The sequence below is a fragment of the Toxotes jaculatrix genome, chromosome 14 (genome assembly GCF_017976425.1).
Source record: "Toxotes jaculatrix isolate fToxJac2 chromosome 14, fToxJac2.pri, whole genome shotgun sequence".
NCBI lineage: Eukaryota > Metazoa > Chordata > Actinopteri > Toxotidae > Toxotes > Toxotes jaculatrix.
The window spans coordinates 2,361,126-2,383,915 of record NC_054407.1 but is presented as its reverse complement, the minus strand read 5'-3'; positions in this window follow the sequence as shown (position 1 = coordinate 2,383,915).

Here is a 22,790-nt window from a genome sequence, read left to right as displayed (position 1 = left end):
TCCTATGAAAAGTGTGTCAGTGTGAGAGTGTCAGGCTGAACATGTGTGTGTCGCAAATGTCGCTAAAGCTGCTGTTTTCTGATTGGCTGCTGCCCACACACACTCAATATATATATACACCCCACTGGCACTGAGATGTGTGCATGAGAGAGAGAGAGAGAGGGGGGATATAAAGGGAAAAGAGAGGACTAAATAACATAAGGGAATAGAGACAGTGATATTTATACATAGCAATATATCACTTTTGTTCCACTGTAACCAGTTGACACAGTTGATCACGTCAGCAGCAGGTAAGTCTTTTTGTTTTTCCTGCCTTGAAAGTTTTCCAGAGGCCTTTGAAACATATTGATCAGACTAGGAAATAACAACTGTTAAAATGATTCTCTGTGTGGAGATTGTTATGCTGTGTGTTATTTTCTGTGTGTTTGATCCTTTTGAGATCCATCCAGGGGGGTTGAGCCGTGAAGCTCTGTGTTAGAGTTGTATGGATGCTACCTATGGGGAAAAACAGTCCAGTGTGTATTTTATGCAACATCTGGTAATATTCTTGTCCAGGTTTGAGATCTGTTCATTACAGAGCAGTCTGAGAGCTGGCATTTTGTATTTAGATGTTTAATCTAAGCCCAAAGCCAAATCAAGGATAAAACTCTCAACGTCTCACTCCAAGTTTCAGCAGAAGATTGATGTTCAGCTCATGTTTGTCTTTAAGGACTCGTAGTTAACAAAATTCATAGCACTGTTTGGTCTTATAATTTGCATCGGACAAAAAAAAAATTGAATCTAGTGAACAAAGCACATCCATTGTCATATAAATGAACTAATTTAACACCACTTACCAGGGTCAGGTTTGATTTTCAGTCCTTCAGAATCCAGAACAAGCTTCTTTCTGGAGATTTCTTGAACGTCCAACAGTCACCACAACAGGATCTCACAACTTTGGCTTTGAACCAGCCTTTCTGGACAGTTTTCTTTAAACATCTGTGAAAGCAACGACTGTTGCTGAAGTTACGTCAGGAGAAAATTAAAAAACAGTCATATCAATCACTCAAATCAATCAGTAACATCAGTTGGTATGTGTGTGTGTGTGTGTGTGTGGGGGGGGGGGGGGGGGGTTGCTACCTTAGTGGCTGTTGAAACGGCGACCTTATAATTGTAGGAGGGTTCTAATGGAGGTGGAAATGGACAAGGGAGAAAAAAGGTGCAAATATAGACCTTTGATCAATATCTGCTGAGTTAGGCTAAAAGATTGAAGATCATTGAGAGGGGAGGGGAGTTTGTTTTTGTATTGCATTGCTTTTTTGTTGTTGTTGTTGTTTGTTTTACTTTCATAGGTTTATCAAGCCTTGTTGGTTAATCAAGACATTTTGGATTAGAAAGTAATATCTCTAAAGAGGACTGGTTCATCAGAAAAGCTCCATAAACCTTGCATGAACATCTGTCATGGTGGTCTTTGATGGAATTTGCCAAACTCCAGAGCAATATTTGTATCTGTGTGCCACTTGTCACTATACAGTAACACCAACAACGTGTGTGTGCATGTGTGTGTGTGTGTGTGTGAGAGAGAGAGTGTGTGTGTATGTGTGTTGACCATACTCACCCACTGTTCTTACCCCGGTGGGTGAGTTCATGCTGTATTTGTCCCATGGCTTCATTGATCTGTGAGTGTGGAATACAGGAAATACTGGTGATGTTCACACAGTGATCAGAAGAGGAAACAAGTGTGTGTGTGTGTGTGTGTGTGTGTGTGTGTGTGTGTGTGCGTGTGCATGTGTGTTAGAGCTGACAGCACAGTGTCATCCAGCCGTGACCTTGTCTTTCATCTATCAGTCAAAAGAGGAAAGCCTGTAATGATTTGCATCGATGGAAAAAAATCCACCCACATGCAAGACAATTGCAACGTGGCCATTTTGATGTGTCACATGAAGAAGACCCATATATGGGACTGCTTGATTTTAAAAAAGGAATATGATCCAAGTCAGTGTGACCCCTAATATGACAGAGTACACAGAGGCGTGTGTGTGGTGTGTGTAACTCTACTGGAGAGACAAACACCATTCCATCAAAAGACAATTCATCATTTGGCATTTTGATGATGATGATGGTATTGGAGAGCGCTATCTATTCTGAGATCTGGTCACTGTCAAAGCCATAACATGTGACTCACATCACTCACACCAAATCACTATGTTTATCATTTTGACTTGAGCATCATCCCTTTAAGACCCTCAATCTACTTAAAAGCTCCTTGAATCAAATGCTGCTCACTGACAGTGTCTCACAGTTGTTGTGTATTCAGCTGCGGAGCACACAGTATGAGTTTTCTTACATTCCACCACTTTTTTTTCACCGTGGAGTAACTGAGCTATTTTACTTTTTTTCTGGATGATTCCTTCAAATTACAGGCCTGCACCAACATACACTGAATACAGAATCATACAAAACAGAGAAGCAGCAAATCCTGACATGTGAGAAGCTTATGTGGCTTAAGAAGTGAAATATTTTTGTCTCATGATCAACCAAGTGATCGAGTTCCTCTCCTCAGACAATTAGAATAGAACAAATAGAAGAGTTATTTTTAAATAGATCTTTTTCACAGCACTTCCACATGTCAGAGCAGGAAAAGCAGGTGTAACGAATAATACTGAACAATGGCTGCATTCCTTTTAGGTGTCCCACTTCAGGGGCTGAGGTCACTTCAATGGAAAGAAACCATCATCAGTGTTATCTGCTTCACTTGTGTCCAGACAAGAAGGACGTATGTTTTTACTACACACTCCAAGGACAGCTGTTATAATTTGCCCACACAATGACACCATGTCCTGTAAAGCTAAAAACAAATCAATTCTAAACGGTATTTAAAAAGATCCAGGACTGCCTAATAGATTAAAAGAAGAGTTTTATTTACTATGAAGGGTTAAAAGCAGATTGTCGCCAGATTAAAGCCCAACTCATTACATCAACAGTCTAGTTTGGTGGCAGTTCAATAATGATTTCGCATCTGAAGGTCAAATCTGGGTTTTACATCCCATGGTGACGGTAGAAGCACTCATCTCTGTCTCTCAGAGAGATGTCGCCCTCTCTTCCTGTTCATCTGTCTGTATCCCTCTCTCTAAGCCATGGTCCTTATCCAGGGTGGCTGGCACGCTGTCAGAGTCCTTTGTTGTGTGTGTGTCTGAGTGTGTATGTGGGTGTGTTTGGTCTGTTCAGCCAGATGTCGGACACACAGACACTGATAACCTTACCTCAGCTCACCTTGCTCACTCTCGCTCTCTCTTACCCATGTAGACACACACACACACACACACACATACACCACATATAGATGACATAACATAACAGTCTGTCAGTCACACTAATAAAAGGTCATGAATCAAAGTCCAGCAGGGTCATTTCATTTCACCCATCACTCTCCTGGGAATGCAACAATGGCAAGAGTGTTTTCATACACTGTATTTTTGTATACAGCGGCGGGTGGAAGAAGGATTTACTGATGTGAGGAGTGGGGTCGATGGAGAAGGGAAAAGTACAAATGAAAGAATGCAAGAAAGGAGAGGGGTGGAGAAGGAAGAGGTATTAAACATGAAGGTAAAATCAGATTTTGGCCAGTACAAAGGGCCAGTCACATACAGTGACCTACAATTTTAAATATTTTAGCATTAACCTTTTCTAGTGATATAGCCCAGTGACAATATCAGTCATTTATTATTAGGGTTCTTTTTCCCCATCAGCCTCCTTCTTTCTTTCAGATCAGTCAGAAAGTGTAATTTATATCTTAGTACAAAGTGAACTGAAATTTTCGTACGTGTAAGACTGTATTTCTCACCAAGAGAATTAAAATGTGACGTTTGCTGCATGGTCTCTGTGTACGCTGCTACATTTGGTTGTTTGTATGACACTCAGCAGTGAGTTTGTTTGGGTCGGCCATTTTGCACTTGCACCTGAAAGCCTGTGAAATTATATTTGGATTAGATAATGACCTGAGTTCTCTGCAGCGTGGCGCCCACATAAGCTTGTTTCATTCTCAAGTCTTCAACATAAAAATGGTTTGTAATAGAAAGCAAACGGATGGAGTATTGTCAGACATCACATAACTTAATTTTGTTGTATTAGTGTACCAAATCGTGACGTCACCAACACGCACCCAATCAAAGCGTGAATTTGGGTGAACGTTACATCCCTATAGGACTAGCCTACTTGTTAAAATGGCTATATTTTACAGTGTTAGAGCCTGGGGGGGCGGGAACGGCCGGATACAGCATGCGCGTGCGGCGGTAGAGGGATGACAGATAGATACAGAGAGAGAGAGAAAGAGAGAGAGAGCGAGAGATGTACAATAGTCTGCCAATATGGATTTATCTCTTCTGCTCTAATTCACCGACAAGATAAGAGCACCGCTCAATATATCCTTCCTCTCTCTCCCTCTCTCTCTCTCAGCTCCTGTCCTCTCACTCTCTACCTCTCTCCACCACACACACACGCACACACACATCATACACGCGCCGCAGCTGTCAGCCTGCATGCGTCCCTCTTCCTCGCGCCAGCGGGTGGCCGCCTGGCTGCTCGCGCTGCCGTTGGGGAGAGGTGGAGAGGAATGCGCGCGCCGCGGCCGCCTGGAGATGATCTCGTTTTGGTTGCTGTGCTGGAAGCTGTTGGTAGGTAAATAAACATACCAATGACACATGTCAACAACGTCGTTATAATAAAACAAGAACACTTTTCCCGGGGTTTAAGGCCTCTTCCTCGTGCGGTGGAGATTTGGGAGGGAGGGGGTGCGTTTTTTTTCCTTTCTTTTTGGCGGACAACATGTAGCCTTTGCGCGAGGTGTATGCGCGAGGCTTTGGCTTAGCTTGAGCTACCATCAGATCCCGGTTTTCTTGGCTTCTCTGTTTGCGCTTATCTGTCACGATTTTGGTTCTTTGCCCGATTTTAGGATGCTGTCTTATGTAACACACTTGGCTCAGCCCTCCTCTGACAGAATATAATAGAACAGAACAGAATAGAATATTATGGCATAAGAGAATATCATCAGGATGAAACCACACTGAATGATAAGGAAAAGAATAAAGCAGAATAGAGGAGACATAATTGGACAGAACACCACCATTGAACACCGTGGAACAGAAGAGTGAATTGTTGAATGCTTGCTGATGAGGCAACATGCCCTCAGTTATTCCTCATCTTCGATAAAACAGATGATGCCTGAAGTTGCTCTGTAATCCTCTCACCCACACACACACACACACACACACAGTTGGCTGATTAAATAATAGTGATTACGCTGTCTCCAGCTGTTGATGGGGGGCCAAACAGAGGTTTGAGGCTACAAGTGAACTCACTTTAAAGGCAGTTCAATTCTGTGGAGAAAATGACTGTCATATATTTTAAAGCTGAAGTTCAAAGGGAAAGTTGTGTGAGCCGACAAGAGGTTAGAGAGGTCTACCACTAATCCAAAAGGTGTCTAGTTCAGATCCGGGCCAGCAATGATGTGAGGCGTGGATTAGAACTGAGAGCTGCTGTGCAACTAATAACTTTCCAATCCTTCCCCATATGTTGTGGCTTCTCTGATGAAGTGAAGATTTGTCATACTGAGAATAAATTGATTGATGAATACATCCTCCAACTACATCCTCCTTCAGTATATTATTTTAGTATATTTATAGTGTAGTGTATATTTTATTGTAACAGGTCACACTAATAAAATTCAAATATGGTGGCAGGACATTGAGCATGAAGATACCTGAAAATGCTGAATGTTGTCAGCAGAACTGCAGTGCAGGTTGTTTTAAGTGAGAATGACTGTTAAGGTTGTATGAGAGGAACACACATGTTGGCAGCTGTTAGGCAACAGTTGTTCCACTCGTTAAGCATAACTAAATGGAATCTGAGTTAATGCATCAGTGGGCTAGCTCTTCATTTGTTCTTATCCGTTATGAAATAATGGCCAAATAAACCCCATCATGCTCTGGGATCAGATTAGTTTTGCCTGACACGTATTCCCATTATCTCTAACCTGGCAGGATGATGAGAGACAGGGCCAAGACAGGACAGTGTCAGGAAATTGTTTTGGTTAGGGCAGCTAAAGACATCATTAATGGCTGCATCCCATTCAGGTATGCCATGCTCTGAGCATGTTGGCCTGCTGCCACGGCTTGTACTCTATAGAACAAACCCATTGTTAATGATGTTTCTTACATGTGTGCTTTTCCTGCCACAACTGGTCACAGTGTCTGCTATGAGAAAGGTTAGTTACAAGCTGCTGTTTATTTAGATTAGATTTAGAGACCCTAAATTACGTTCTTGCAAAGCCAGACTAGATCTTTGCAGGTCAGTTTTCGCTGCAGTCTGGAAAACACCCATGAGGATCGATCGAGCCTGGCAGATGTGTGCTGTAACAGTCGGTGAGCTAAGGCAGGGTCACGCCAAAAATTAATTTCCCATTCATTCGAGTGAGGATGAGGGATAGACACATTCGATCCCTGGCGTGAATTGATCCGGCTTTGTTTACCTCATGCAGAGTTCAGTCTGATTGAACTTTGACTTATGAAATCCTGGGACTCACAAGTGTACAGACTATGTGTGAGACAGAGGCTGGAATTGACTCTTAATATCCATATTTACATAACTGCATGATGACATAAGCAGCAGAGCTGATGCACTGTGGGCAAGGGCACAACAAAGTGGAGTGCCGTTAGCCTGCTATCCATGCTAACTCCTGCAGCTTTTGCTTACAACCCTGTCCACATCATACGTGTGTCCCCACTTGCCTGCTGCCATAGTGTGTAAGAAGATATTGCCTTGCAAAATCCCAGTTTGGCTGTGTTTGTGCTTTTCTGAAGAGTGTTCATGCTGACTCACTGCCTCTTAAAACAATGACGCCACTGGTTGTTTGTTCAAACTCTTACAGTACAGCAACGTATGTTCCTGACATATTACAGGAATGTCATTTCTTTTGTCAGAAGTAGTCTCGGGCTTTAACTTTAGTAATTACATTACAGTGTTTTAATTCTAGTGATGCTCACTAACTTTGACATTAGATGGAGGATTGATATCAGTTTAGTTTCCCTGTTTTCATAGACACTGATCTGGGACAGTGCTAGCTTGGCACAGGGAAACTTCTGATTATTCCAAAGTTGTCTTATTTACATGTTGTTAGTTTAGTTAGCTAACATTATGGGTACAGCTACACTCAGTAGTCACCTAGTTTTGCTTAGAGTCAGAGGGTGTGTGAACTGCCCAGCAGAGTTTGGGTCTTCTGGACAGTTGTATGCAGGCATCGAGGCTAAGCTACCTACTGGGTGGCTGGTAAACATCTTTAAACGTAGAGCATTCTCGCTTATTAAATCACAGGGTTTTGTTTTGTGTTTCTACAAGTGTTATATACAAAAGATGTGACATGGAGATGTGGAGGATTTCGAGCTATCACTTTTGAGTAGGGCTGTCACTTTTCCAAAAGTTAAGTTCAAACAAATTCTACCTGGCACATAATTCCACCTACTGTTAAGACTGTTTTTTTTTATCAGAGAATAAATGGAATCAGTTATAGTGGCATCTAAATTTGATCGTTTCATCGGCAGTAATCAGGTGAACATGTAATCAGTTGTTTTTCTTAAGAATGATTGAGAATATATTTATGTATACGCTTGTGAAGAACTGTTATTTTCAGGTTTATTCAATTGTTGTTTTTTATATATATAAATAATAAAGACATGATACATCATTACAGGACTTGATCAGAGGCAATCAAAAACAGAACATACTGGAAATAATGGTTTGTACAAGGTAAAGATGAAGGAATACTCATAGGGTAAGCTCATAACTTTTATATAAACTATATTTTAAACTATATTAAAGTGATTGCCCCTCAGCCATGCCTCCAGCTGTTCCCTGGGACCTGCTCGGTTTATTGTATGCTGCTTTAAGAAATATGCACAAAATCAAATATCAGACTCTGAGGATTGTTGACTCTGGCCAATCTGGACCAGGCCAATGGTTCTTCTTTTACTTTACTTTCGTTTTCACAAATGGTTTAATATCGTCTTCAGAGGCAGGGGGGTCTTGTGTGTTGTAAATGTTTTACACTGATCCATGTCAACATGTTCAGTGTGGAAGTAACTGAGAACTGTTGCTGTATAATATGTGATTAATTTCATCCTCCTGTAAACAGTGTGACTGAACTGAAAGAAAACTGACTTTAGCAGATTGCCTGCCTCTGCATCTATACTTAGTGTTACCATAGCAACACCTCCCGTCTGTCACCAGCACATGCCTGGAACAACAGACCATAATAATCAGCCAGCCCACTCACAGCCAACGCAGTACTACCATGGTAACAATATGAAGGCTTGAGTTTAGCCCATCAAACATTTATGGGCAATATACACTGCTTTAATCTTCTCTGCTGTGTGTATGGGTGTATGTACTGTACTGTTATGAATGTGCCTGTGTGCATTCATGGTTGAGTGTGTCTGTATGTACTTATGCATCTATGTGTATCAGGGGTGGATGAATGTAACATCCTTGGTGGTAAACAGTCATTGTTTTTAGTGCGTGCTTTAATGCAGACTGTTGTATGACCTTTTTTATTTCTTTTCTGTAAAGAGTCATAGTCACTGTCCTTTTAGCTCTGTTTTGGTCTCCACCAACTCATGAGGAAAATATCTGACTCTTTAGCTGTTATATACTCCACAATGTTAGCTAGTCTGTAACTTTGTGATGGTTATTAGGTGCTGGCCACAGATACGTGAACCAAAACACTAAAGTTGTGGCAGTAAACCAACGAGCTGGGAGACACTAAAACGCCTTATAGAGTTGGGTCTGTGGGTCTGCTGCTACAAGTGACACACTTTTCAATACAAACAGTAATTTTGATTTATTGTTAATATAACAGTGTTCGTTATTGCAGCTTTAATTAAAAATTAAAAAGGTGCTAAGTCAAAGTTTTGACTGCCTAGCTTGGGATTGGAAGAAGCAGGTGAAGTTTGTTTAAACTTTTCTTTATTTTTTTAGGGCTTCTTGTTGATATTTCATGTCTTCATTTGTTTTTTTCTTCAAAGATATTAAATAAGATATTGCATAAATATATCAGTAACCAGGCTCGTTATAGTGTGTATAATGTAAAGTGTGTCTTTTACACAGAGAGCCACAGCTGGTTTGAGGAGGACGACACCTGAGCTAACTGACGGTAACCACGACAACGGTGGCACTGGCAATAGTAGCCCTGTGGACGATTCTTCCACTCCTACACAGCCAACGGATCCAGTTACCATGGAGATCAGCTCATCACCACCACTAACAGACCTGGAAAGAGACAACTTATTTAGCTGCCACAGCCAGGAAGTGGAGGAACTCCAGTACCCAGAAGTCTATGGGTTGGAGGAAGAAGCTGCAGAGGGAGAAAACGGAAAAAGAGACGGAGATGAGTGTGATTATCTTGTTTTTGAGATAGGAAAACACAGAGGGGGTGAAATCGAAGAAGGACAAGACACAAAGGGAGGAGAAGAGGAAGGAGACAATGGAGGAAGAGGGAAAACAGAGGGACAGGATGAAGGGAGAGGAGAGATAGAGGGAGAAGAAGAAGGGAGAGGAGAGACAGAAGGAGAAATTGCGGAAAGAACAGAAATAAAGATAGAAGACAAAGATAGGGGAAAAGAAGAGGTAGAAGATGGAAATAAAGGAGAAATGGTGAGCGAAGATTGGGGGGGAAGAGAAATCGAGGGAGAAGATGAACGGAGGGAAAAAATAGAGGAAGAAGATGAAGGGAGGGAAAAAATAGAGGAAGAAGATGAAGGGAGGGAAAAAATAGAGGGAGAAGATGGAAAAAGTGGAGAAACAGAGGGAGAGATGAAAGAAGATGCTCTGTCAGAGCTTCTCTTCATCTCTGACAGTGCACTGTGTCCATCATCATCAGAGCTCCTGATTGTCACCTCAGACCCTTCACAGCAGCCAGCAGAGGCCATGTTGCAGGATGAATGGGTCCACGACCTTGGGAACAGAGATGACCTCAGCGACAGTCACCTTAGCGACTGCCTCCAGGCGGAGCTGGCCATCGTGTATTCCGACAGTGACGCTGGAGAAGACCAGTGGGCAACCTTCGCACCCTCTGATGTCGCCAACCAGGAGGAAGCGGGTGGCATGTGTGATGGAGAGAGCAAAGAAGAGGAGAGAAGAGGAAAAGAAGATGAGGAGAGACACGAGGATGACGCAGAGGTAGAGAGTGGAACAGAGGAGCAGAGACAGGAGGGAGCAGAGGAGGAGAGGAGGGTAGGCAAGGGTGGTGATGAAGATCAGATGAGGTCAAGGAGGGATCTTTTCCTACGGTCTCCTTCTGCCAGCTCCACAGCCAGCTCCACAGACCCTGACAGGAAGGTAGACCTCTGTTTTCTTTGTATCTAACATTATTTTTTAAAATATGATCTATTAAATTTGATTGCTAGCGATAAAGTTTTACAGATATACTAGACTTTGTTTCATGCTTAGTATCCCAAATATAATTATATGTATGTTTAATAATCTAACCTCATGTCTCATCAGCTTCCTGCAGATTTCTGTGTGCACGAGGAGACACTCAGTGAGAATGTCTCCACTGAGCACGTCGACTTCATGTTGGCCCGCCGGCAGTGGAAAAAAATGGAGGAGGAGGTCAAAGGTCAGCCCTTTCCCAAACCAGGGCTCAGAGCTCAGGGGAGCTTCCAGGGCACCCACACCTCACTGTACCCCCCAACTCGCAGCCCCCGACTCAAACACAGGTAGAAAAACTTGTTGTTTGTGGCAAAGCTTTTATAGACACACTTGTTCAAAATTTAAGTGATTTAAAGATTTTAAATTTAACAGGTCAGTGTAGAAATACAAATGGTTTATTTAGTCAGCCAATCATGTTTTACGAATTATCTTGATTGAAATATAGTTTCTTAATACTGAATACATTTAATTAACACTAATGAAGGCACCTTTCCTGTCTTGTTTCCACGTGTCACTAGGTTTCTCGTCATCTTAAAAAAAATAAAACTATTGGAATCAGCTTCAGTCTTTATTTTATGTGGATTCCTGCTTTATAATAGAGCATGAATTGCTGTAGAGCTAAAACAGTTCAGATGATTAAGTGATAAGTTGATCAACAGAAAAATAACTGCAGCAGGTGCTGCATGTCAGATATTTGGTATGTTTCCATCCTGTAACTGATTAACTGTTAAATGGAAACAACTGTTGTGTCTTGTTGACTTATCTTAACTTAAGCCTCTTGCCTTCTCGAAGGGAGATCCATCCACCAGTGCCCAGGGAGCCCGCCCTGTCCTCCACCCTGTCCCCCAGCTCAGAGGACTCGGGCCTGGATGACTCATCATACCGCAGCCCCTTGGAAGAGCCAGAGAGTGCTGTGGAGCGAGAGATCCGACTGACTCTGGAGAGAGAAGAAAGGCACCGCAGAGAGAGGGGGATGATTGGACAAGGCCTGGCTATACCCAGGTAAAAGAAATCGATGGATAAGACTCTTCAGGCTTGTGACATTATGGAACCTTGTTCAGCAGTATAATGCATCGGTCCTTCGGTCCGCACTAATCAGACTAGTGCAGACCGAAAGACCGATGCATAGGAACTGATGAAGCCCCTTGGATAAGAGGCGAAACGTCTTCCCAGACAAATACAAGTCCAGTTGCCTTCGATTCAATTTGAGAGAGAGAGAACAATGACCTGGATGAATGAGAACATTCACAGACATTGCATATTTGTGCTAACAGTATGACTAGCACAGACACATTTAATAATACACCTTAATGGTGTTTTGGGTGGAGCTGCTACTTAATATAACTATAAACTGAGCCAGTATGACCCAGGTGCAGGAATGAGGTACAGTTTAAAGAAACCTTTATCAGGTCTGTATTAAAAACATATCTGATACACTTACTGTTGTCCATAGGTTTATGGGACAGTCAATTAAATGGGTGATTACATAGTTGATGTAGCAAATACTACATTGTTTGTTTGTTTCAACATTAGCATTCATTGAAGTCCTGTGTCTGCTCTCCCAACAAATGCAAGTCCTGTTTTCACTCTCCTTTTAACTCTGAGGAAAATATCTGGGTTTTTAAAGTCTCTAAAAACTGCAGTGTTCACCTGCTAGTCACCATCTTTTTCTGTCTGCTGTTTGATGCCTGCCAGTTAGCGTAGTGTGGGTTTGTCAGAGCTTTTACGAGTTTGAGAGTGACATGCATCATCGCAGCTGATGGCAGCAGCACAGGCAGGAAAGAGCCAAACACAGACACACATGTGGGTAGGTTCAGTAAAAGAACTTTACTGGATGAACTAAAGAAAACCAGGTCTACAGACAGACGGATGGACTAACGGCAGACAGATAGGCAGACAGGTAGGCACAGAAAACAGGACACCACCTGCAGGTAGCAGGCACATGGGGAAATATGCTGGGACATAAGTAGATGATTTGACAAGGAGCTGGTGGAAATGGCTGGGTTAAGTACTGGCAGGGATAATGAGAAAACTGGGAACAGTTGCGTGAGTTGGCAGAGAAGCTAAGGTGACAGAGTGGGAGAGAGTTGAGTAGGCGGATCTGGGAGTCAGGTGACTGAGATAGGGAGGAAAGTCTGAGGACGTCTGGTGGGCAGATGGAGAAGGGGGCTGAGGCAGGAATCCTAACAGAAGGGCTGGTAAGTCCAAAGGAGGGAACAAGAGGAGCACAGAGACGATCTATGACATTTATAGGCCGAAAACCCAAAACAATAAGCTAAAAGAAGCTAAATCACTTTAGAGTTGATGATTTGAGCCACTGTTCATGTAAACAGTTAATAGTGCAGCTTTAAAGATGTGGATTATCCAAAAATCAAAGGATGTGACGTTGTTTCATTCTACAGGGAAAAAAGATAAACTGAGCCAAAACTAAACATCTTGTGTTTTTTCTGTTCTGTGTCCAGACCATCCACCCTGCAGACAGGACGATCTCCACCCCGACCCCCTGCCTGCCGCACCCCTACTCTGTCCGTCTCCCCTTCCCCTTCCTGCTCCTCTTCCCTTCCCCGATCCGTCTACCATGAAATGACTGCCAATAACGTCATCATCCTTGAGCCTGACGCCTCCAGCTCTGCCTCCCGGAACCGCCTACTCTCCACCGCAATCGGGGGTCTCTCTGATTGGCCGACGAACCTGGATGCGGTGCCCTCAGCCAACGTCATCGTCGTGGAAACCTCCAACTTGATCATCCGCAGCGCCTCTGAGTTCTGCCTAAGCTCCGCTCCAGTGCCGATGGAAACACAGGAGAGCACTTTCTCGTCCAATCCGTTCTTTAAGCTGCGCTCCCTCAGCAGCCAGTCACTGGTGGAGCAGGAGATTAGGATGGTGAGGCAGAGGGAGGAGGAGTGGAGGAGGCAGAGGGAGGAGATGTGGAGGAGGAGAAGAGAGGAGGAGTGGAGGAGAGGGAGAGAGAGGTATGATACTGTGCTGGTGTCTCCAGGCCTGAGTGATAACATCAGTTACCACGGTACGTATTTCCATGTGTCTAAGGATTGGCAATGAATTGGGAAACCAACAACTGAACATACCAGAAATATTTTTGTGGTGTTGTAGCTGTGATCAGATGATTCACTTTCAGGCTCTTTAATGGTTTGTCCTTATTCAGTAAATCTACAGTTATGAATTGCAAATAACACCAACAAATATAATTCACAAGTTTGCAGATGATTGTGTGCTTTACCCGTCAGTGTTGAACACTGTTGAATGCCAGCTACAGAGCTGTTCAGGACGAGTTTTTTTTTGGTGTCATAAAATTATCATTCTTTTCCCCAGTGTAATTAAATTGTCTTTTTGTTTCCTTCACTTTTATTCCAGTGCCAGAGGTTCCAGACAGATGTGTCTCCTCTCCTTCATCCCCTTCCAGAACCCGCAAAATGGTGGAACGATCCAGCTTGTCTTGTGACCACAAGGTTGGCTAACAAATACACACACACACACACACACACAAACTTTATCTCCAACATATATCAATCTGCCTGTCCTTCTGCAGCCTTGGTATCGAAGCCAGTGGGAAATCTGTAACTCTAGATCCCGTTAACTGAGTTTTAAAAATACTTGGACAGCAGCAGCATGGAACCCATGGCATCCCCGAACAAGACTTGATTTATTTATCAATCAAAATATTCTCAAGAAGATTCCAAACAATCAGTAAATAAAATAGATCCCCTCTGCTAAAGACAAAGACATATCGCTGTGTTTCAATCTCCCCTTTAATCCACCTGCTAAGCTCTTACTTTCCCTGTCTTCTGTCTTTTGTCATGCATGTGTACATGTAAAAAGCTGATTAGAAACTCAGCAGAACTACACCCCCCCAACCCCTAGATCTCGAGCACCCTTAAAGCTGCAGTCATTGATATTTTGTGGCCAGAAGAGGGCAATGCAGCTGAAAACATTGACATATTGGCAACAACTTAAAACACTAAAAAAAAAAAGTCCAAAACAAATTTATGTCAGTGAGGATAGGCTAACAGAAACACCTCTCTGTCTGATGCAGTACAGTTCAACAGCAGCACAAACTACATCCTCCAGAATAATCATGAAGTTCAATCCACGACTTTTGAATTGAACACTGCTGCTTTTATTTCAGTGTGTTGAATTGCTTCATGTATATATATAACATATATATTCATCATATTCAGATTTTTAAATGTTTGTTTTTTGTATTTTCCATGTTGGGTAATTGATTTCTTCCTTTACTCATCCATTCATTTGTTACCTTTATTAATTGTGAACTTTCTGATTTGTTAATCAGTTGGACTGATTAATTTTTGAATCCATTAGTTCACAATTTAGCAAATATAATCATTGTTCACCTCCTCATTTTTTTTATCTGCCCATCAATCCTGCATCCATCTGTCTAATCATCCCACCAACTATCCCATTCTCTGTTCACTTTCCATTGCCAAAATCCATCATCACTTAATCTGAAAACCCATCCAACCATGAAACTATGTATCATCCATCCATCCATCCATCCATCATTTATCCATGCATCCTGGTTCCAGTGGTTTAGCTGAATCTCCCCCTCCCTCCAGTTCCCCCCTTCTCTCTCTTCGGTGCCTCAACGACAGAACGCCATGGCGCAGCGATGGGAGGCCTCCCTATTAGCCAATCAGAAGAAGGAGTGAGCAGGGACTGCACTCAACTGTCAGCCATTTAAAAGCCAAACTGGAATACTACACCATTTGTTTATTCCTTACTTTGTCCTTAAAACTCACACATTCCAAGGCTTGTTAAAATATTGGGTTAGAACTATTGGGTTACAAGTCTGTTTTCAGTGGGATGTCACATTAGACAAGAAGAGGACTACTTTTTTATGTAGCTAGTTTGGCTTTCCATGTTTTAGTGGCTTGAAAAGAATATATATATAAAGAACCTTTGTGGACTTCTAAGGCACATTTCTAGCAATCATAAGAATACCACAGTTTTTGACATGGGCCCACATTTAACATGTCAAAATCTTCTGTATTCTGATTTAAATACTTAATAATTACAGCACTTTGATTTCTAGATATTAATAACTTATGACACTACTACAACATTTGATATTGATTGATTTTTGTTACTATGACTGACTGTAATGCAGTGATTTTCAAACCTTTTCTGGGTAGTCAGGTTATAATTTCTTTACACAACAGACTACAGCGTGTTTTATTTTGAAATATTGTAGCTATGCATAGCAGAGATTTGAGGGGGTACGTGCAAAAATAATTTAGCATGTGTTCTTTTCAAATGACAATTCATGGATTTTAAGGTGCCAACCCAGACTTTGAAAATCACTGCCTTAGTGAAGTGTTAAAATGAGCCATTACTCAAGAGTTTGACTGTCCCAGTTTTCTGGCTCAGCCATGTTGGTTAAGCAGTGCTAGCTACTAACTGAATATCACTGGGTCATAGTTGCACAGACTAGCTTTTGTCTTCTTTGGAGGAGGGTGGTAGTGACCCAGATAGAGTTCAGTTTTGTGGGCTTCTTATCGACAAAGTGGAAAGAGCAAATACTCCTTTTTGAAAGCATTTAAATCTCAAATTTGCACGTAATGCTTGTTTCCTTTACTTTTTCCGTAGAATATAAAGACACAAGGACATTTTTGACAAAAGGTGCTGTTGTTCATACATATATAACCAACTATGGCACAAGTTGACCCACTTTTAAAACTATTTTAAAATGTTAAAACAAGCTAAGCTAGTTACTTAATATAATGTTAGCTTTGATTTGCTCTGTTTGCTACACTCCGTCATACAGTTATAACAGCAATTTGTCAAGGCAGCTCCCGTTAGCTTCTGAATAAGTATATGGCCACAACTGGTGACAGAAATGCTACAAAAAGCTTACCAAAAAAAAATCCAATATGGATGCCAGAGAACATAGGACATGTGTGTTCAGACTGAATGAAACAGGAATGGGTCATATTCACGTGTGTTGAGTCAAGTTGAAAATGTTTAAGCTTGACCACAATATCTTTGTTTATCATGAGGCTAAGTGTAATTCATTAATCTACCAAGATAAGAAAAAAACAGAAACATGTCTCAGCTGACACACTCTACACACAGTCGCTACCTAGCTTACAGCTAATGTACAGGTAGCTTCTGACAAATGCCCGTACAGTGGTTACATCGCAGTTTAGGGTGAATAAACAGGCCAGCTGTCAAATTTATGTGAATAAACGAGAGACAAGAATCCTCATTCAGTCTGAACACACCTTTAAAATGAGACACCATGGTGGTTTTATAAATGTCAGGACTACTTTTACAGTCAAAATGTTTTAGTTTTACGAGTATTAGCATGTTGCATATAGCTGAGTCCAGACACTTTTTCTTGGACTGATACACTCTGTGTATCTCCATAGACTTGGTCTAATTGTGGCTCTGCTGTTACAGCAAAAAAAAAGGAAAAAAAAAACATGAGCACTTCTGAATGAATCAGATATTCTGACCCTAATGTCTAGTGAAGAGTTTTACATATTTTTATGTCCTGTCTTGATTCCTAAAAAGAGATTTATTGCATTGTATTTTTGCTGCATATATTTATGAATTGAGCAGTGCTTGTAAATCCTTTAAAGCTTTTGTTTGTAAAAGGTTTATAATATATTGTGTCAGAATGACTATTTGAAATTGGAAGTCGGCCATGTTTTTTAAGAGACTGACTTTCGTGCGTGGTGTGTGCATGTGTGTACGAGTGTATGTTAATTCATCCTCCATACATCAGCTAGTCAGGCTTACTTTAGCCTGGCTTTGAGCTCCAGAATGAGCTCACACACTGGTTTCCCATGTAAAGTGATCTTGGCTCGGCCGTGGAATAAAGGTACATTCAAGTCAGCTCAGAAATGGGATGATTTTAACTGCCAGAGTGAAATAATATCAGATGAACAGAATGCTAACAGCAGCAGTTTCAGTTTAGCATTGGTACATTTTGATTGCTGTGTAAGCTTTAATATGTTTGCACTACTGTGTTACAGTATAAAATATACTACAGATGATCGAACTACCCAGGTAGCTAAAAAATTACATTTGAGCTGTGAGCCACTGTGCAACCTGAAGCTGTGTTGATACATATGATGTAGCCTGTTTCTATATTATCTGCTGTAAATGTTTTTTTTAATCTATTTTAATACTGGACCCAGTGTTCAACAGCTTTGAGACCTGACCCCAAACACAGAGTGTTCTGCACAGAATGGTTTTAATCCCCCATCCTTTTGGTTCATGCTGAAAAGGGACCAAGTCGGGGGCCAGAATGGAACAATAACTGCTTCAGCTGAGTACTGTATTAAGGTAGATTTGAAAAAAAAAAAAATTGAACCTATCCTATAAAGCTGAAAGTTGTGATGTATCAGACTGAGATGTGTTGAATGCACATTGCTAACTGCAGTCAAGAATAAAAACAGTGGGGCAGGTTTAAAAGTCAGCATGTCATGATGTTACTGTGTTGGATATACTGTATGATAGCACATGTTATACACTACCGTACGCATAGTGTTTGCCCTGTGGCTTCATCACAGTCAGGCTCTTATATTCACATCCATACCTGGTTTCAGTTTTAGCTTTAGTGCAGTTTCTGCCATCAACTATTTAAGATACTTTAATATTATGGAAGATTAGTTTTAGTTTTAAGGAGAAATTATATTTAGTCCAAATGTTAAAGAACATTTGGTTCTGGTTTTCTCTTGTCAGATGTGGCGGTGTCAGTGCCACTTCTTAGTGATTACAGAGGTAGCACTGCTTGCTAGCAGACTCTGTATGGACTCGTATAAACAGCTGTCCTGACTATTACAGCATCTCCTCGCTCGTGTCATTTATTCTGGCTCTGTTTATTTAGTTTATTTGCCTTGAGTTTCAGTCATTTTATTATTGCCAAATTACAGCTCTGATTATGACATCTTCAATAAAGCGTGTGACTCCTGAAACCTGTGTTTGTTTACAATCTGTTCAGCATGACAAACATGATGCCCATCAGTGGGACAGGTATGCAGTGATAAATTCCTGTATAGCACAAGGTTTTCACCAGTAACCGTATAAATCAGATCTGATTTTAATTAGGCTGGTTATAGTAATTGTAGTAACTACTTCTATACTATATCAATCATAATGTTATGATAATATTTTGATCATATTTTCCATGTTAATAGTCATAAAATGAATCAGAAATATAAACTAGACAATTCCGGGAAATTGCGAGAGTGGTGAATTGCGGTGTTTTTCGCTTGTGTATGTTATTGTGCTGGTGTGCATCTGTGTGAGTTATTGTGCCATTGTACGTCTGTGTCAAACTCACTATTGACTGTGTGTGTCTGTGAGTGTGTCTTTGACACACACCTCGAACACACAATATTGACACTGACACAGACAGTCACACTCACATAGAAACACAGACACACTATTGAGACAGACTCACATAGACACACAGACAGTCGATAGTGAGTTTGACACTATTGACACTATTCACTATTATTCCCGCAGGGGAATTGTCTAGTTTACTATATAATGGAAAAGTTATGGGTAATTGAATCCTGTTAATGACACCACCAAATTACTGTCAAAATGTGAGCACTAAAGACAAAACAAAGAATTAAACACTATAAAGTACAAGCCCACCTACACTTAAACTGACCAAAATAACCCAACGTCACTTCATACTGCAGTGAATCTTGTCCGAGATTGACCGTACATAGCGCTTTACAGGGGTGGGAAAAATTCCCATCGGGAGGCCTCCCTTTGTGCCGACGGCAAAAAAAAAACACAAGACTCGCAAAACTTTTCCTCACCACACCTACTTCAACGCAGAAATGTCTACTCCAGTCTCCCCTTGGAATGAAACTTGGCAGAGCGAGACGAGCCAGTGTTTGACCTCAAAGTCCAACTCACCCTCCCTGTGCAATAAAGCTGCTATCAAAATTTGGCTGGTGATGATGGACAGCAATGCAACTATGCTCAGGACACAGGCTGAATACTATTAAAAAACAAGTCTTACTTTGGAGGATCCCCAATCCATTTACATCAGACCTGCCAGTGTCTGAGGTCCAGAGATCTAGGTGGTGTCCATGGCTTGGTGGATCAGGTCAGGCCACAACATTCCCCTTTCAGCCTTCCTTAAGGTTGGACATATGAGTCAAACAGAGAAAAAAAACTATTATTAGCAATAAGTAAAATGCAAACAGATTAAAGCAAACCTTCAACATGACCTCAGATCTTACCTTTGGTTGCCACACTCTCACTTCCTCTGAATAATTTCCCCTGACTCTGGTGTCTGCTGCTTTCACAGAGTGTGGTGGAACAGTCCAGTGCATCCATCCCTGCAGGGTGGAAACTCTGCTGGGAGTCTCCAAACTCATCTGTCCATCAGTCCATTAACTCAAAACTTCATCACATTCCAGTTGTGTATTGCCTGTGGATCTCCTTCTCAGCATGTTCTGCCATGGTCTTGTGATCTTTGCAAACCCTTCTACAGTCTGAGAAGACACTATTGTCTTCTACTGCACTTTAAGCATTTTGCAGACTAAACATATCAACAGGTTGACAGCTCCATGTTTTGGGCTCAGAGACAGAAAAGTCCAAATGTAAAGCAAGAAATAAAAAATAAAAAAAATAGACAAAACACACAAAATACAAATGATCAAGCACTACAGAGTGCAAGGTTTAGGAAAAGGATAACTATGAAAACAAAAGAAAAAAAAACCACACATAAATATGTAAAGTTAAACTAAAATAACATGACAAGCATATGAAAAAAGTGCCAAAGGACAGAAAATTGACAATTTGGGAGCAATGTGTGCAATAGACGATGTAAAAGTAAATAGCATGGATAAAGAGAGTAACACCATCACTGGAAGTTCAGCCACAGATTAAGGCCTCAGTTCACTCATAATCGAAACTACAGCAGCTACAGAATCATTTAAGCAGAATTTATGGTCTGTCCAAACTTCAACATGTCTTCCTCACTGTTCCTTCAAGCACTGGAACAAGGCCTTAACTGTGTCTTCCCCTCAAGTGTCTTTGACATAGTTTTTAAAACACAGCGAAAGGTTTCTCTACCATCTATAAGCATCTTTTCAGGTTTGCCCTCTGAAATGGCTGTCACTCTGTTCACATTTGGTTATAAATATTAGCAATTCTACTTCAAGAAAAAGCCTGTTATCCTTAAGACCTTCTCTTCAATTCAGCCCATGACAATGTCTCATAGCACGTAGCTCAATAGGAGCAAATTGATCATTATTGTTCAACCTGGTAAACTTGACACATCTATTAGGTTTTCACAGCGGTCACTGCGTTCATCATCACCACTAGATGGAAAATGAAGCAAATATACCCAAACTGGGTGCATCTTTACAGTCATCTGAGCTATGTGAGTCGTCTCTCTGCCAGGCTTACCTGTCCACCATGCAATAACAAACAAAAAAAAAAAAAAGTACGAACCCACCTACACTTAAACCTGACCCAAATAACCCCACGCCGTTGGATATCGCAGTGAATCTTGTTGTTGTTGTTTTACCGTGCGTAGCGCTTTACAGGGGCAAAAATTCCCCTGCCGAGAGGCCTCCCTTTGTGCCGACGCCAAAAAAAAAGTAAGAATCGCAAAACTTTTCCTCAACACACCTACTTCAACCCAGAAAGGTCCTACTCCAGTCCCCTTGGAACGAAACTTGGCAGAGCGAGACGAGCCAGTGTTTGACCTCAAAGTCCAACTCACCCTTCCTGTACAATAAAGCTATCAAAATTTGGCTGGTGATGATGGACAGCAATGCAACTATGATCAGGACACTGGCTGAATACTATTAAAAAAACAAGTCTTACTTTGGAGGATCCCCAATCCATCTACATCAGACATGCCAGTGTATCTCCACCACTTACTGATGGAAAACTTAGCAGCTTAGTGACCTAACAATGATTTTACTAAATATCAAAAAATGTGATCACAAATTTATCTGAGATGCCAATATAGATTTTAAATGCATTCAGAAAACATCATCCACTGGCTGAATAACTGCATGAGAAAGCCAACATCAGAAACACATTTACAACCAAAGCAGAATAGCAATGTTCTATCTATAATTATATTAAAACCAGTCAAAATACAGGCAAGTCATTATTAAAGTCTTGGTCCTCACCAGGAAATAACAAGGTTAATCAACAGATTAACAGAATTTACAGGGAAGCACATGTGGAGACAGTTAAAAAAAAAAAAAAAAAAAATTAAAAGCTCATTTAAACATTCAGATTCTGATTAAACTAAAATACATCACCTACTTGAAGGAAACGCCATCAGAGCCTGAGACAGCCAGCACACCAACATGGCGGCTGTAGATGCCTCCTTGCTCATACTCTATCGTTTACCTCAACACTTCTATATACAGTAGACCTATGACACACACACTCTTGTCTTACTTCAGTTGTGAGGACACACTGAAGCATAATGCCTTAGCTCCTTATCCTAACCTGACCTTAACCATCCAAACTGAAAGTTGAAAGGAGGGTCTGACTTATCAAAATGCCCGACTGTTTTTTTTTTCTTTTTAAACAGCTGCCTGTGTTATTTGTCCTTCCACACTTGTGACTATGGTCACAAGTTCAAGTTAATTTGTCTTATTTGAAGCATTTTGTCATGACATAAATGCTTATATAAATCACTGTATATTCTGCCAATCATCTGTCTGCTTTGGAAATCTGGTGTTTAGGTTGATCTGATCTTCCAATAAAGCTAATGGGTGGGGGGGGGGGGGGGGGGGGGGGGCAAAATCGCCACATTAGACAGAGAGAGACAGGCCCTGGACAGGCCCTGAATAGCCCCAATGCTGGGCCTCCAGATCAACCCCTAGCAGGCTGATTAGAGGGAGGGAGAGAGACAGAGGTGCGAGTGTGAGTCTGTGTGTATGTGTGCGTGACAGAGAGAGACAGAAGGACAGAGACTGGCACAGCAGCTGAGACAAGGTTGTGATGGCACAGTGGCCAAGCAAACACCAGATACCACATACCTCTTGAAGACTGGAAGGATGGACAGCAGCCAGGTTGGGAGGATGGACAGGAACAAATTCTGTAGGAGGAAAAGTTATGGCACGGCGGCCAGACATCCCAGCATCAAAGAAATGAAAGTCGCATACCTCGTATAGCCTCTTCTCCAACGTGGTCAAAATCGACGAGCATAAAAAAAAAAACATACAACAAATATACAACAAACATACAACCGCCCGACCAACAGCCCGATAGAGAGATGACCGATGATAGCCACACTGGATGGACAGGAAAAAATTCTGTAGGAGGAAAAGTTATGGCACGGCAGCCAGACA